Raw genomic sequence first — 13,335 nt, 5'->3', positions numbered from 1 at the left:
CCTGCCCCTGCCGCTGGCCTGCGGGATCCGGGGCGGAGCCTGGTTGACAGTCCGTGAGCCCTGCGGGGACAGAGGGGACATAACTAACTAGTCAGCGCCCGATGAACACCTCCCCTCCCCGCCTCTCTGAGCAAGAGCGATTGCAAAGGCCCCTAAGTCTTCACTGACGGTGACCAACGGCCCCCGGTCAAGTTTCAGGGAGGGCCGTCTGCTCCCTGTGCGGACGCGGGGACACATCCGGGGTGGTTTTGACCGTCGCCGGGGGCGCTGCTATGGGAGGCCCAGGGACGCGGACATCCTGCAGGCCAGGCTGTTCCGGGGAATGGGGGGCGTTCTTGCCGGCAGCGCAGGGGGAGGGGAGGGGTCCCGGTCAGCGGGGGGAGAGCAGACGGACAACGAGCGACCTGGCAGCCGGTGCTCGGAGGGACGAGGAGGAAGGAGGAGGAGGGATGAGGCGGAGGCGGCGTCTCGTGTAAAGAAGACCTGTCTCCCGCTGTGGCGCCGTAAAGCCTGGCCTTGCAGATGCGAGGGCACCTCGAGTCCCCCAGCACAGACCCCCTGGTTCTCCGCCTCGGTCCGTGCAGCCACGCATCGGGAACATTCTGGAAGGAAGCAAGCATTTGCTCCGCGGGAATGTCTGTGGAAAGCCAACAGGTGGGTTATTTTAAGTCCCAACTTCAAATACCCGTGCTCGGATCCCCCAAGTGTGCAGCGTGCGTCGGAGCAGACGGCGTGTCGACCGCCGTCCTGTGCTGAAGAACGGCGCGTGCGCGCTTTCCCACGGGCGGGAAAGAAGGGTCGGCTGCACAGCCCCCCACTCAGCGGGCCAGCGGCCACTTGCCGAGCCCGCACTGCGTGGCGGCCCCGTCAGACGCGGCGGCGTGACACGGAACCGCACAGGGGAGCCGACCAGGCCGTGACGGTGCAGCCTGGCCGTGGGCAGAACGGTGGTCCCCGAGCGGAGCAGCACCGGAGCCCGTGACTGTGCTGCCTCGTGCGGCAAGAGGGACGTGGCAGATGTGATTACGTTAAGGATCGTGAGGTGGAGAGATTATCTCAGTGGCCCCGAGTCACCCCAGGCCCTTGCAGGACAGAGTGGGAGAAAAAGCAGGTGGCGGGGCCAAGGGCGGGCTTCAGGCGAGGGCGGCTGCCACCCAGGAAATGCAGGTGACTTTGGGAGCTGGGACGAGGCTTCTGCCCCCCCAGGACCGTAGAGCAGACGCTCGCGCTGCTCTGAGACGCTTCGTCCCAGGGGAGCAGGACGCTGGGCAGTCGGTGCACGTGAAGCACAGCGACGCTGCGCTCGGTGCGGGAGCCGCCGTCTGCCCCCTGAGGAGGCAGCTTCTGAGCGACGTGGAAATATGACAGGTGTCATTGTCAGGGTTAGCGTGGCACAGCAGCAGTCCACGCGTTTCGCCCTCGGCTCCTTGCTGGAGTCCAATAAAACTCACACGTGTTTCCTTTTTTAATTAAAAAACTTCCTAAACCTCCCCGACGCATGCCCTGAAGACGCTTGCCGAGGTACAGCCAGGCGGCGGGGAGCCCAGGAGACCGGGCGCCGCACGCTTTGCCCACCCGGCCCTCCCGCCAGCCGCCCCCGTGGCCTGTGCCCCAGGTCGGGACACCTCTCCTCGGTCCAGGTGGGCAGGCAGTGGCCGCAGCGGCCACCTCCGAGAGGCCTCGCCCGGGTGTGGCCAGCCTCCTCCCGCACACTCGGGCACACGTGGCTCTTGGGCTCAGCTTGTGACCACGAGCAGAACTTCTCAGCCTCAGTTCCCTCATCTGGACAATGAGAATCAACATTTCACGCGTCGTGGGGTTACTGAGAAGAGGGACTGCACTGGAGTGTAGGGGACGTCGCGTTTCAGGGCTCCGGGGATCCCGAAGTTGACAAAGAGCCCTCGAGCTCCGGGCACTGCCGAAGGCGGCAGCAAGGCGTGACACGCCACATGGGGCTGGTGCGTCTGCCGCCTTCCCTCCCGGAGCCAAGGAAAGAGGAACCAGAACCGGATCCCTGCCCAGGCTTCCAGATGCCACGTTTTCAGAAGAATTTTCTACCTTGGAGCTAAAAGGAAAACTTGATCATTTCCATTGGATCTGCCCCATGAGAGATCTTATTTGGAGGAAGAAATTAGTGTTAACTTCCTGGGTGCCGTAGAAGACTGAACCGTGCACTTCCAAAATGACCTACCTAACTGGAGACGGGCACTGGGAGCGACTGGCGGCTCGATGCAGAACTGGAACTTCCTGCCGCGGCTCGTCGCGTTGGGTCGAATGTGCAGTGTGGACGTGCGCTCTGGGAGCCAGATTCACAAGGAACATGGACGGTCCCCAGATGGCTGTTTTCACAGGACCTAGACCCTGCCCTGTTGTTTTAAAGGGTCGTAAAGGTTCACAGCTGTTCTGTCTGGGTCTCCGTGTCGTGAACGGTGAACGCACAGACAGGGGCGCCAAGCCCCGGGTCATCTGACGCTTCTGCCGGGTTTGCTCTCTGCAGGATTTCATTAACCAGTCGTAGGGAACACGAACCCGCCCGCTGGAACCAGGCCAGAGGCCCCTCTGCTCCAGGAGCCAGGGTTTGCCACCCGCCAGGCCAGGGTGTGGTAAATATGCAGGAAGTATTCAAGGCACCCACCCCACTTTTTTTCTCAAGGCCCAGAGGCTAGAAAGAGAGAGCAGAGTCAGAGGGCAGATGGTGAGCCTGTCACCAAGCCCCGTAGGGACTTAGCTATGCGGCCGGGGGTGATCATCCAGTTCTCTGACGCCCCCCCATCTGCGTGCTGCCTGTCCAGGCAGCCGCCCCCACGCACCGCCGTCAGCTCACCGCCCCCCCCCCCCGCCCCAGGGAAGGAGCTCACTCTCACCCAGAGGAGCGTGTGGGATGGGTCGGCAGACAGGAGGTGGGGGATTTCAGCAGAAGCTTCTGCAGTACCCCGGGTGGGAAGCGTCTGGCAGAAAGTAGGCTTTGTTCTATTATTTACAGAAAGCAGCAGAAAAAAAGCAGCTTTTGAGGCTGCCTGAAAAGCAGCCTTCCTTCACAGCCACCTCCCCCCTTGGGGACACGCTCAGCACAACCAGATAGGAGTACTGCTGAGAACGCCGGCTCCCCCAGAGAACGCCGGCCCCCCCAGAGAACGCTGGCTCCCCCACAGCTGAGAAGGGGACGGCCAGCTCAGGAAGCCTTCGGCCGTCTCCTGTGGGGTCTGGCACAGGCCCGAGTCCCCAACCCTCGAACCGGGAGGAAGGCAGGACACACCATGGGTTGGTCCACACTGGCGCGGTCACAGGGACACGCTGCCCAGCCGAGGTCTCAGGGACTCCTCATGTAGACGGTGGCCTGAGAGGGGTGCCATCTGGTCTCCAAGTCTGGGTCTGAGATTCCTGCTTTTGCATTTTGCTGTTCCCTGCCAAGGGTTAAGGCTGGACAGGCCAGCTGTGTTGGAGAAGGAGGCAGCGGCTACAAGTTATAGTTAATTTGTGGTGCGGCTTCCATCCCTCCATTAGAGCGGAATCATGGAAGGTTCTTTGTCCTGAAGCTCGTCTCGGCTGCCAGTGATTCTGTTTGCACAGTGACAGAGCGTAAATACCCAGAGACTTACAGAGCCAGGCTCTGCTCTGGACAGAAACTCTCTCGCTGAAGAAAGCAGTCAAGATGGCCCCAGGAACCAGCATCCTGGAGTTCAGTTGGGGCCTGAGAGGGGACCTCCCTTACCTGGGACCCCTCACCGACGAGACCCTCCTGCACGGACAAGACGCACCTTTTAGCCAGACGTGTTGGCTCATTAGCTCGTGGACGAAACACTGCATCATTCACCAAAACAGTAAACAGTGCGTTCATTGCAATGCAGTCTGGCTGTCCCTCCCTCCCTCCATCATCCCTCCATCATCCATCCCTCCATCCTTTGGTCGTCCATGTTCTTCTGGAGTATAGCTTTTGGTGCCAAGGTGACACCTGATGTTTTGTAGCCAAGAAGAGTTCTATTCACACAAGGTAAAAATGTGAGAAGTTAAAAAACATCACACAAACTCACAGGTCAGCATGTGATTTGGGTTCACCGTTGTGTTATATTGTAGCTTTGGAAGTCGGTACCTGTTTACAGTCTGCAAAACGCCCTCTGCGTGGAAGCCAGTGATCCGGTGTAGAGAGACCCCCCCTCACCCCCCGCCCCCGTCCCCCGGCAGAGGGAGAGACGCCGCTTTCTTCCTGAAGGCGAGATCGGGCTCGCTCACGCTTCGCGGCAGTTACGGTGCCTCCTCGGCGCCTCGGGCAGCGGTGAAATCTTCATCCGGGAAGAGACCGAAAGCCTGTTCGCGCCTTTCCTCTGGCTCAGGGGCCTGTCTGAGGTCTCTGAAACACGTCGTCTGGAATCTCCTTCAACTTTTTGAAATATGCCAACGTGTCCAGAGCATTTTCCATGGACCAGGCCTTATGTTGGATCCTTGAGTGCGAATGAGAATATCGCCACCGTCTCAGCCCTCGGGGTGTGACAGCTTCATGGAGAGGGAGTGACAGGAACAGGTAGCAGCAGGTACAGTGACAAACGTCACAAGACAGCTGTGAATAGGCTGTGTGTAGGAGCGGACCGCGCAGCAGGGCCCTCCGGGGACCCGCCGTCCAGCAGAGGGCCACAGCGGCGTCCCAGAAGGCAGGTCTGTGGCCAGCGAGGCGCTGGCCGCAAGGCGCAGGGCATGTGATTCCGAAGAAGCTCGTGCCGGCCGCTGTGCCGGGCCCGGTTCCCAGGCATTTGGTGTCACAAGATGGCGTGACACGGTGCTGGACGTCGCCGACCCTCACGTGCGGTCAGGGCGGAGCCAGTCGTGGCTGTTGTTTGGCACCTGTGTGACGCCTGCTTCTCCGTATGCTCGGCAGCCGAGCTTGGCTGGCGTTGGCCGTGCGTGGTCAGTGCCCACATGGAATCGGGTTAAACCCATAGAACGTCTCCCTCAGTCGGGACATGCCGATTTTTAAACTTTTTAATGATGATAAATGCTACTTTGCTCTGAGTTCCCCGCACACGCCGAGCGGCCAACAGCCCTGGCCGTTCCAGCCACTGCCACCCGCCGTTCCCGTTCAGGCTGCCAGAGGAGAGAATCCCACTGACCGGGACGCCCGCCCCGGTGTGGTGACACAGGCCTCCCCGGCGTGCGGTGGCCGCGGCGAGGGTGGCCGCGGCGAGGGTGGAGCTGATGTCGGGGCGACAGAAACTCTGCGGCAGGCAAGGGGAGGCCGTCGACAGTGACCCGTGCTGGGGGCCAGCCTTACACTCCTTTCGAAGTCCAGGTGGGTCTGAGAAACAATCCACGATGACATCGATGACATCGAAGGGAGCTGTAATTCCGTGACTACCCCGAGGGCGTAGCAAAAGGGCTACAGCACCGCATTTTGTTTTGTTTTGCTTTTTTCAGCCAGGGAGGGGCGGTCAGAGGGACAGATAAATTGAAATGGTTTCTGAGTTTGCCTTTGGGTCACGTTTTACTCGTTATCATTATGCCCGGTAGGAGTTACATAAATTTGGGAATGAATGAATGAATGAATGAACGAACGAACGAATGAATGAACAGATGGCTGAATTAATGCATTCCATAGGGGAACGGACCGGCACCCCCAGCACGCGTCACGCGGGCCAGGGCGTGAGGACATAGCTTTACCAAGCCCACGACCGGCCGGCCTCAGACTCCGAGACCACGTGTGTTTACGGGGCTCTTAGCCGAAAGGCCGAGAAGCCCAGAGGCCGAGCGGGCGGCCCCTGCTCCAGGATCCCGTGGGGCGGTGGCGTCACCTCGGAGCAGGCGCTCGTCTTCGCCTTCACTGTCTGAAACGCGGAGAGAAGCTATTCTGATTTTGGGGTGGGGGAAGCATTTTTCCTGCACCAGTCGTGTCTTACAGTGTAGACCGTGACCATTGAGCAGCGCTGAGGAGTAAATACTGGTGTCGCCTAAGGTCGCAGGCGCCCGAGACCGATGGAGACACGGCACTGAATCCTCACACGAGCAGGTCATGGTTATGCGCGGGCTGGCTGCTCGGTGCCATCGCAGAGAGAGCGCTCGTGGGGGGCGCTGGAAACGAAGCAAGGTGGAAAGAACCCTCAGAGCAGGGGACACCCAGGGCGCAAGGGGACACCCAGGGCGCAAGGGCGCCCTCAGCCGCTGGCCCGCTGTCCTCTGGCCCCGCCCAGGGCAGTGAAAGCCACCTGCGTTCTTGGAAGGGCCTCGCTAATGGGGATTAATCAGACCCGCGGGGAAAAGGAGATACTGTTTTAAAAATGATTTAATTACCAGAAGTATCTACGTGGAAATCAAAGCCTGACAGGCTTCAGCGGCCGTGTGCCGTGTTGTGCTGGTCCATCCAGACCTGGGCCGTCTGCCTTGGGAGAGATGGTCATTGGGGGTTGCAGCACTAATGAAGGGGACCCAGAGGTGCATGACCTGGAAATTGAACATAAAACCTCAAGGAACTGTACTATTGGGTACTATTTTTAACAGCTGTCGTGGATTGAACACGTGCAACGAGCCGGGCATTTTCCTACACATTCGTTCATGCCGTCCTCAGAACGACCTTGCAAAACTAGGATAAAAGTCGCGTGTACGCTAAGCAGTCACCAGATGATGCCTGCACGTGACGGGGTACGACGAAAAGCGCCAGTCCCCCCGCCTCCCCGTCCCGTCCCGTCCAGGACCAGCGACCCAGCTCTGAGCCATCGCTACCATTTTCGTGCACCGCCTTCCTGACACACTCGTGCGTGTGCACGTGACAGAAGACTGCGAATTCCGCTGCAGCTTACTTTTTACTTTGCTCTTAACGCACCTTTCCTTTCCCCATGCTGACGCTCGATGCTTTGGCGCAGGTTTGCATCAGCCCACGTGACGCATCGCGGGTTTGTATCATACGTGACGCATCGCGGGTTTGTATCATACGTGACGCATCGCGGGTTTGTATCATACGTGACGCATCGCGGGTTTGTATCATACGTGATGCATCGTGGGTTTGTATCAGCCCACATGATGCATCGCGGGTTTGTATCAACCCACGTGATGCATCGTCGATGCTGGTGGTTGCACAGGATTCCTCCGTCACTTACTTTATCCGCCCTCCCCAGGGACACTGCTTCATCTTCAGTTGGTGCCAACAGCCTCGGCGAGTAGCCTGGCCCGTGCGGGCCTTCCCACACGTGGGGTCCATCTGCAGCATGCTGCTCCTCGAAGCGCGCCCTGCGGCTCTGACCCCCAGAGGCTGCGAGGGGCTTCTCCCTGGAGGGCGACCACGTTTCCTGCACAGCCGTCAGCCAAACACCGTGGCGCACAGGTGGACGCGGGCGCACGTGGGCGGTCCTGGTGCCTTCTGTCAGGCCAGGGATTTGCAAAAGTGTGAAACGATGTCCTCTTTTCAGTAATGCTCTTGAAGATGTAATTTTCGAGTAAAGCTGTGTTATTTATAGCATCATACAATGAGCTTATTCTTTCATGATGTGATAGCTTCTAAATTTCTCGGTTTAAATTTTTAATGCGGTAAATATCAGTAACTTTTGGGATTCTCAGTAACTTTTCGAGTGTAAAGTGGTTTGGAAATCAGGAAGTTAAAGAGTTGCTGCCGTAAGTTATTATTCTAGAAGTGAGGTTGGTGGGTAAAAGGAATGTGCTTTATGTTTTCACGGACACCGCCAGCTTTCCCTTCGAGAGTGAGCTGCGTCCGCTTACATCCCGTGTCAGACCCTCGCGGCCCGACCAGCCCTGCACCTTCAGTCGCCCAATAATCCGATCGCTTGAGAGTGAAACGAGTTTGGCTGTTTTGGAAACTGTTCTTGCTCCTTCTTTTCAGATGATAAAGGAACAGTCCACATTTACGGGAGGGGTGTGGCGGGGCCCGCGGTAGAGCTCGCTGGTAAGACAGGGTTGGGCCCAGCCTGGTCTTCCTGGCTCGGACGGTGACCCTACGGACGAGGTGCCCCACGCGGCTCAGGAACGCTGGATGCCCAATTCCAAGGCTTTTAAAACACCTCACCGTTTATAGTGCTTCTGTGTCCTGTTCGCTGTCACGCGTAAACGGACGTGTGGTAGCCATCGGCAACTGAATAAGCGAGTTCTCACTGCACGTACAGTTCCAAGAGGTAAGAACTCCTCGTGTGAAGTTGTGTCGGCGGCATTTGTCCTTTTCCGTGGCGACAGATCCTGGGTCGCCTTCGTCGTAGGTCCAGTGGGCGTGGTCCGTCCGTGCGTGACCGTGCTCGCCAGCGATGGCTCTATGCTTGCTTCTCACTCGCCTGTCAGCTCGGTGGTGCGTTTACTCGTGCATTTGTTTGACTCGGAAAACGTCATTGAGTGAGCGCTGTGGACGGTGCTGCAGTCGAAGTTTTCACGAGTCAGAGCGAGTTCCGGCAGACTGGTTCCTACGAGACACAGACTGGGCGACGACATTTCCCTGTAACCGGTGGGTTCTGTGGAATAACTGGTGTGTGACAGATAGTTCCGATGTTTAGTATTGTGGGTCGAACTGTGTCCCCCTAGAAAGCTATGCTGAGGTCCTAACCCTGGTACCGTAACAAGGTGCCTGGAAATAAGGTTTGGGCGGATGTCATCAAATGAAAATGCGCTCATTAGAGTGAGCCCTACTCCGTGGGACCGGCGTCCTCGTAAGAAGGGGACAGTGCCAGGCGAGGACAGGCCTGCAGGGAGAGGGCCGTGTGACGACAGGGACGAGTGATGCAGGGCAAGCCGGGGACCAGGGAGCGGGGAGGACCGCGGCCACCCACGAGAAGCCGGGAGGGGCCAGGATTCCGCCTCAGCCTCCGTCTCGGGGGACAGCTTCTGCCCACACACGGCGTTCAGAGCGGGGAGGGACACCCTGCCGGCGTCTCGAGCCACCCGGCGTTTGGAGGGCTCCCAGCGGCCGCAGGAAGCTAATGCACAGTTTCGCAGCCAGTCGTGACATAATTGAAACTCCTCTTAACACAATAGCCACGCTCTCCTTGACCTTTCTTGTGATACGTGGGATTTTGGGGGGCGGGGGACAGTGGTGGGTGGAGCTGTAAAGTGCCAGCTGAGGTTTACCCAGTAGAGACACGGATGGCCACTTTCCATCTAATTCATTCATTCACTCATTCACTCATTCATTCTTCCATTCGGTAAACGTCCTGCACCTGTTAGGAAGGATGCCAGGTGCTCTCATTTCTGACTTTGTCACTCCCAGTTCAGCTGGCTTGAACCCAAATTTAACCTAGCACAGGATGCCGGCCCCCCTTTCCAGCACTGTGGCCGTGAGCAAGGAAAACCGGCCATCGGGGGGAAGGAAAGGGCCCCCCAGTAAGCAGCCCCTTCTTGATCCTGCTGGAGCCGCTTTCTGCTGGAGCAGTTAGCATCGCAAAGAGGGTTCGTGTCCCCCTGGTCCAGTGGGAACTGTGCTCTCTCTCACTCTGACTCATCATTCCACAAACATGTACTATACACTAAGTGCCAAACGCTGTGTTTTTTTTTTGCTTGAAATGCCAAAATTAGGAATAACAATATCTTAGCTAAATGCTTAAAAATCAATACTGACAGCTCCCCGACTGTAAGAGAAAGGCCCCCGTGTGTCAGGAAATCCAGAGCGTTGGAGGGCAGAGCTTGGGCGGGGTCCATCTGTGCCCCGTCCATCAGCCTGGGCAGGGGCTTGACACTGGGCTCCTGCGGCCTGGACGGGGAGGACAGACGTGGGCCCAGAGGGAGTGCGGTGACTAGGTGCTTCTGCCCACTACACAGACGTCCGTGTCGGGCCCATGAGATGCGGCCCCCGACGCTCCATCCAAGTGACTTCGAGGGGAAGGGCCCCCGTGCAGAGGCCGGGCTAGGCCGTGGCCGCGGTTCGGGGGAGGAGCGTGACGAAGCCTGGGTCCGGACAGAGTCAGTGCTCGACAGTGAGGACGAGAGCTCACCCTTTGGTTTCGTTGGACTCGAGAGAGCGAGCTTCTCCCCCTGGTTCGGGTTTCATATAAAAGGTGGGACACCCAGTTAAACGTGAGGTTCAGATGCGCAGTGAATGTTTTTAACGTCGGTACCACATACTGCGGAAGACGTATTTATAGTAAAAACGTGTTTGTTGTTTATCTGAAATTCACACTTCGCCGAGCATCCTGTCTTTATTGTTTACTAAATCTGGCATCCCTACCTCTGCTCTCACATTTATTCTCCGAGTGGAAAATTCAGCACAGACGAGCTCTAGAGAAACAGACAGAAATCGGGGGGAGGGGCGGTGTTGTTTGCGACGATTCACTGTATTGTCTAAGGTTGTGTTTAACTTCTGTGAGCTTCGATTTTTCAATAACTGAACAAAAATGGAGGCAGGAAAACACCTGCCTCTGAGAAACTCCCACATCCATCATGGGGGTGAATGGGAAGAAGCATCAGTCATTCCTGGAGGGCCTGGGGAAATTGCATCCGTGCTGAACGGTGTTTATGTGGCGGCGATGCCCGCGGAAGCCTGTGCTCCTGGCCGGCAGGCTCGCGGCGTCTGCGGCTGTGCGTCTCAGCCCTCGGCAGCCCCGGCACTGTTCCCAGACCCGGTGACTGAGGCCACCCCGGGGACCAGAGTTCAGGCCCTGTCTCTGTTCCCTCCCCTGCCGGGGCCAGGACGGCCTCTGAGCAGCTTCCTGATCGTCCACACGGGCTGCTCGGCTGACGTGTTCGCGGGCACGGCTAAGCTTGGGGGGGACGCTGCACGGACGGACTCCATGTCGCCCCCTCATCGCCCCCCGCGTGCCTTCAGCGCTGTGTCTTTCTCCGGCCACTGGAGCCAGCGACCCCGTCACTGTGTCGTTTTCATTTTCGAGCGTGTGGTGGGGGGCGGATAAAGTGGGGGTTCTGACAGACAGGTGTTCGGGCTCCTTGTCGTCCGGATTCCTCAGGGGCGTGAGGCCAGGGCGTGTGGCTGTTCGCAGGGCCTCGTTTTAGCGTCCCCTCTCCTGTCTGCCCTCAGCCTTTGCTCAGGCGAAGGCGCCACGCGGCTGGTTTCTGGTTCCCGAGGCTCAGGAAACGCATTTCCTTCCTTTGGGGACGGAGCTGCCTCCTCAGAGCAGGCGATGGCTCCAGGGTCACCCGCCGGCTCAGACGCGGGTCCGAAACAAGCGGCACTGGTCACGGGGCCTACTTTGTGAAGAAGGAATTATGGTTACGATTTTTTTTTAAATGGAGATGTAATGGCGCTTTATCCAGGACCTAAGTTAACCAGCCCTGGCAGCTATTTCTCGAGGACGTTGGTCCGGCTGCTGGGAAACAGGCGACTGAACTCGTCCCTGGTTGTGTTTAAACGGGAGATCGGACCCTGTACGAACCTTGCAAGGCGAAGTCCCGTAAAAAGCCGTAGTGGCGATCGCTGGCGGTGGCCGCGTAATTAACACCGTTTCCTGGGATCGAGTTAACAAGTCAACTGTAGAGTAGGAACCATGACTCCTGAAACGCTTCTTAAACTTACAGTTTTTACAGGATGGATTAACTGGGCTCATTCCCCACCCCCCGCCCCCACGAAGCACAACTTTTCAGGACCGTGGCCCCTGCCGCTCGCCTCCCCACAGCTTTCAGAGGCCCGGGCTCTCGTTCAGACGTCTCCGTCCTTGGCCGCAGCCTGTGCCTCACGTGTTTTAATAGTGGCCGTTGCTGTTGTTTTTGTCATTCCGAAGATCAACCCAGAATTCCGGTGACTCCACACCACCTGGAGGCCCTTCCCGACACGCGTGGCCTTCCCGGCTACGGGGGCCTCGCCTGGTGCGTACAAGCCCCCCAACTTCCTTCCGTTTCTTTTTGTAAATTGAATAATACTTTGAATGCAAAGCGGGGCCTCACAATAGGAACCTATAATGGAGTCTTTCGGGGGCAAATATTTTTTTTTTAAATGGGGACCGAGCGGTCGCCCCCTCGTTCCCCTGTGCCACGCCCGCCCAAGCCCAGTCCTCGTGTTCTCTTCAAACAGGGCGTCAGGGGCGCCTGCGGCCGGCCTCTCGTCCTCTGCTCCGTCGTCAGATGCCGCCGTGGTGCGGCCGAGCTCTACAGACACTGCCCCGCGAGCCGTGTCCACGCCGGAAGCTCCAGGTGAGCAAAGCCTGCGTTCGCTTTGGACGCGACGTCTAGTAGGGCGGCCGCTGTCCAGGCGACAGGCATTTCACGCCCGAGACCGGCCGGCCCGCTGCCCCGCCGAACGCTCGCCCGTGCCCGTGGCTCCCTCGCGAGGCGCGAGGTCCCTCCTGCGCGCAGGTGTCTTGATGGAGGCGCTTCTCCGGTCCGTCTTTTTCCGCCCCTTGCCCAGCAGTGTCTTTCCGGCCATCGCTCCCTGTTTTCCGTCTGGGTTCCTTGGACCTGCTCGACCCGTCACCTCCGGGGAAGGGAGCCATGTGTTTGCTGACTAACTCATGAGACTGAGCTAATAAAAGGCGGACAGTTCATCCCGACAGAAGCGCGGGAGACACACAGTTCTGAAGACTTTGGAAAAGTGCCTCCCGTTCTCACCCGTCAGCCCTCCAAGGTCAGGCCCAGGCGCCTTCTCTTTGGGCTGAGCGACGCGGCGCAGCAGATAAGCAACGTGCCGCACACCGAGGCGGCTGCTCCCCAGGGCTCCGACGGTCAGGGCTCCAACGCGGAACCCATCGGGGGAGGAGCCGGGGTGTCGCGACCCCTGGACAGCGATGATCGACGTGAGTGGGGCCTGGAGTCACACCCGGGTGGCCTGGAGCGGGGGCCTGGGTCGCATCCACCTGGACAGCCTCAGAGCCTAGGGCCCGGCCGACATTTGCGCTCAACGAATATTTGCTAAACTGAGTCACGTTTCTGAGATGATGACATCGTTTCCAAATGATACAGTCCTATGAGAATGAATTATTGTTAGATTCGTGTTAGAGTGTTTAACGAACTCTTACTGCTTGACAACGAGTGATCTCTGGAGCAGTCAGGAGACTGTTTACAAACCACTTCCGGTGGGAGTGGGACTCACTACAGACTCAAACCTGAGATTTTTTATTTTATTTTATTACATGAATTGCCGTGAAAATCCAAGTGTTAAGAATTTCAGCAATTGTCTTTAATCCACAATTCTCTTTTTCTCCGCCAACTAATTCCCTTTCAGACCGAAGAAAACTAAATGACACTCGTACCTCATTATGGTTCGCCGAACGCATCTGAAAACCTCGGGCCCTCGCCGAGCTTTACTTCAGACAGCCCCCTGCTGTCTTAAACTTCGGTTGTTTTGTTTTAACATTTATCAATTCAGATAATCTTAGATAGATCACTTATGCGATGATCGAAACGTAGATGCGTTTGTTCCGGAAACAAAACCAATGACTGACTCAAAAACAGCGAATTTAGTAATTTTGACTGACG

General features: G+C 57.9%; 1 long non-coding RNA gene across 2 annotated transcripts; it reads right to left on the bottom strand.

Moving 5' to 3' along the window:
- On the bottom strand, positions 1–3,132 carry LOC111730417. 2 transcript variants are annotated; one of them, XR_002776674.1, is made up of 3 exons: positions 2,192–3,132; positions 405–602; positions 1–60 (listed from the first exon to the last, which is right to left on the bottom strand). It is a non-coding gene; the product is annotated as an uncharacterized LOC111730417 (long non-coding RNA). The 2 variants fall into 2 exon arrangements; XR_002776673.1 differs by having other exon boundaries at positions 20–60; positions 395–602.
- Positions 3,133–13,335: the final 10,203 nt, after the last annotated feature.

This window comes from Pteropus vampyrus, unplaced genomic scaffold (assembly GCF_000151845.1).
Source record: "Pteropus vampyrus isolate Shadow unplaced genomic scaffold, Pvam_2.0 Scaffold312, whole genome shotgun sequence".
NCBI classification, from domain to species: Eukaryota; Metazoa; Chordata; class Mammalia; order Chiroptera; family Pteropodidae; genus Pteropus; species Pteropus vampyrus.
The sequence above is the reverse complement of the archived record's forward strand: the minus strand, read 5'-3'. Positions and strand labels throughout refer to the sequence as shown.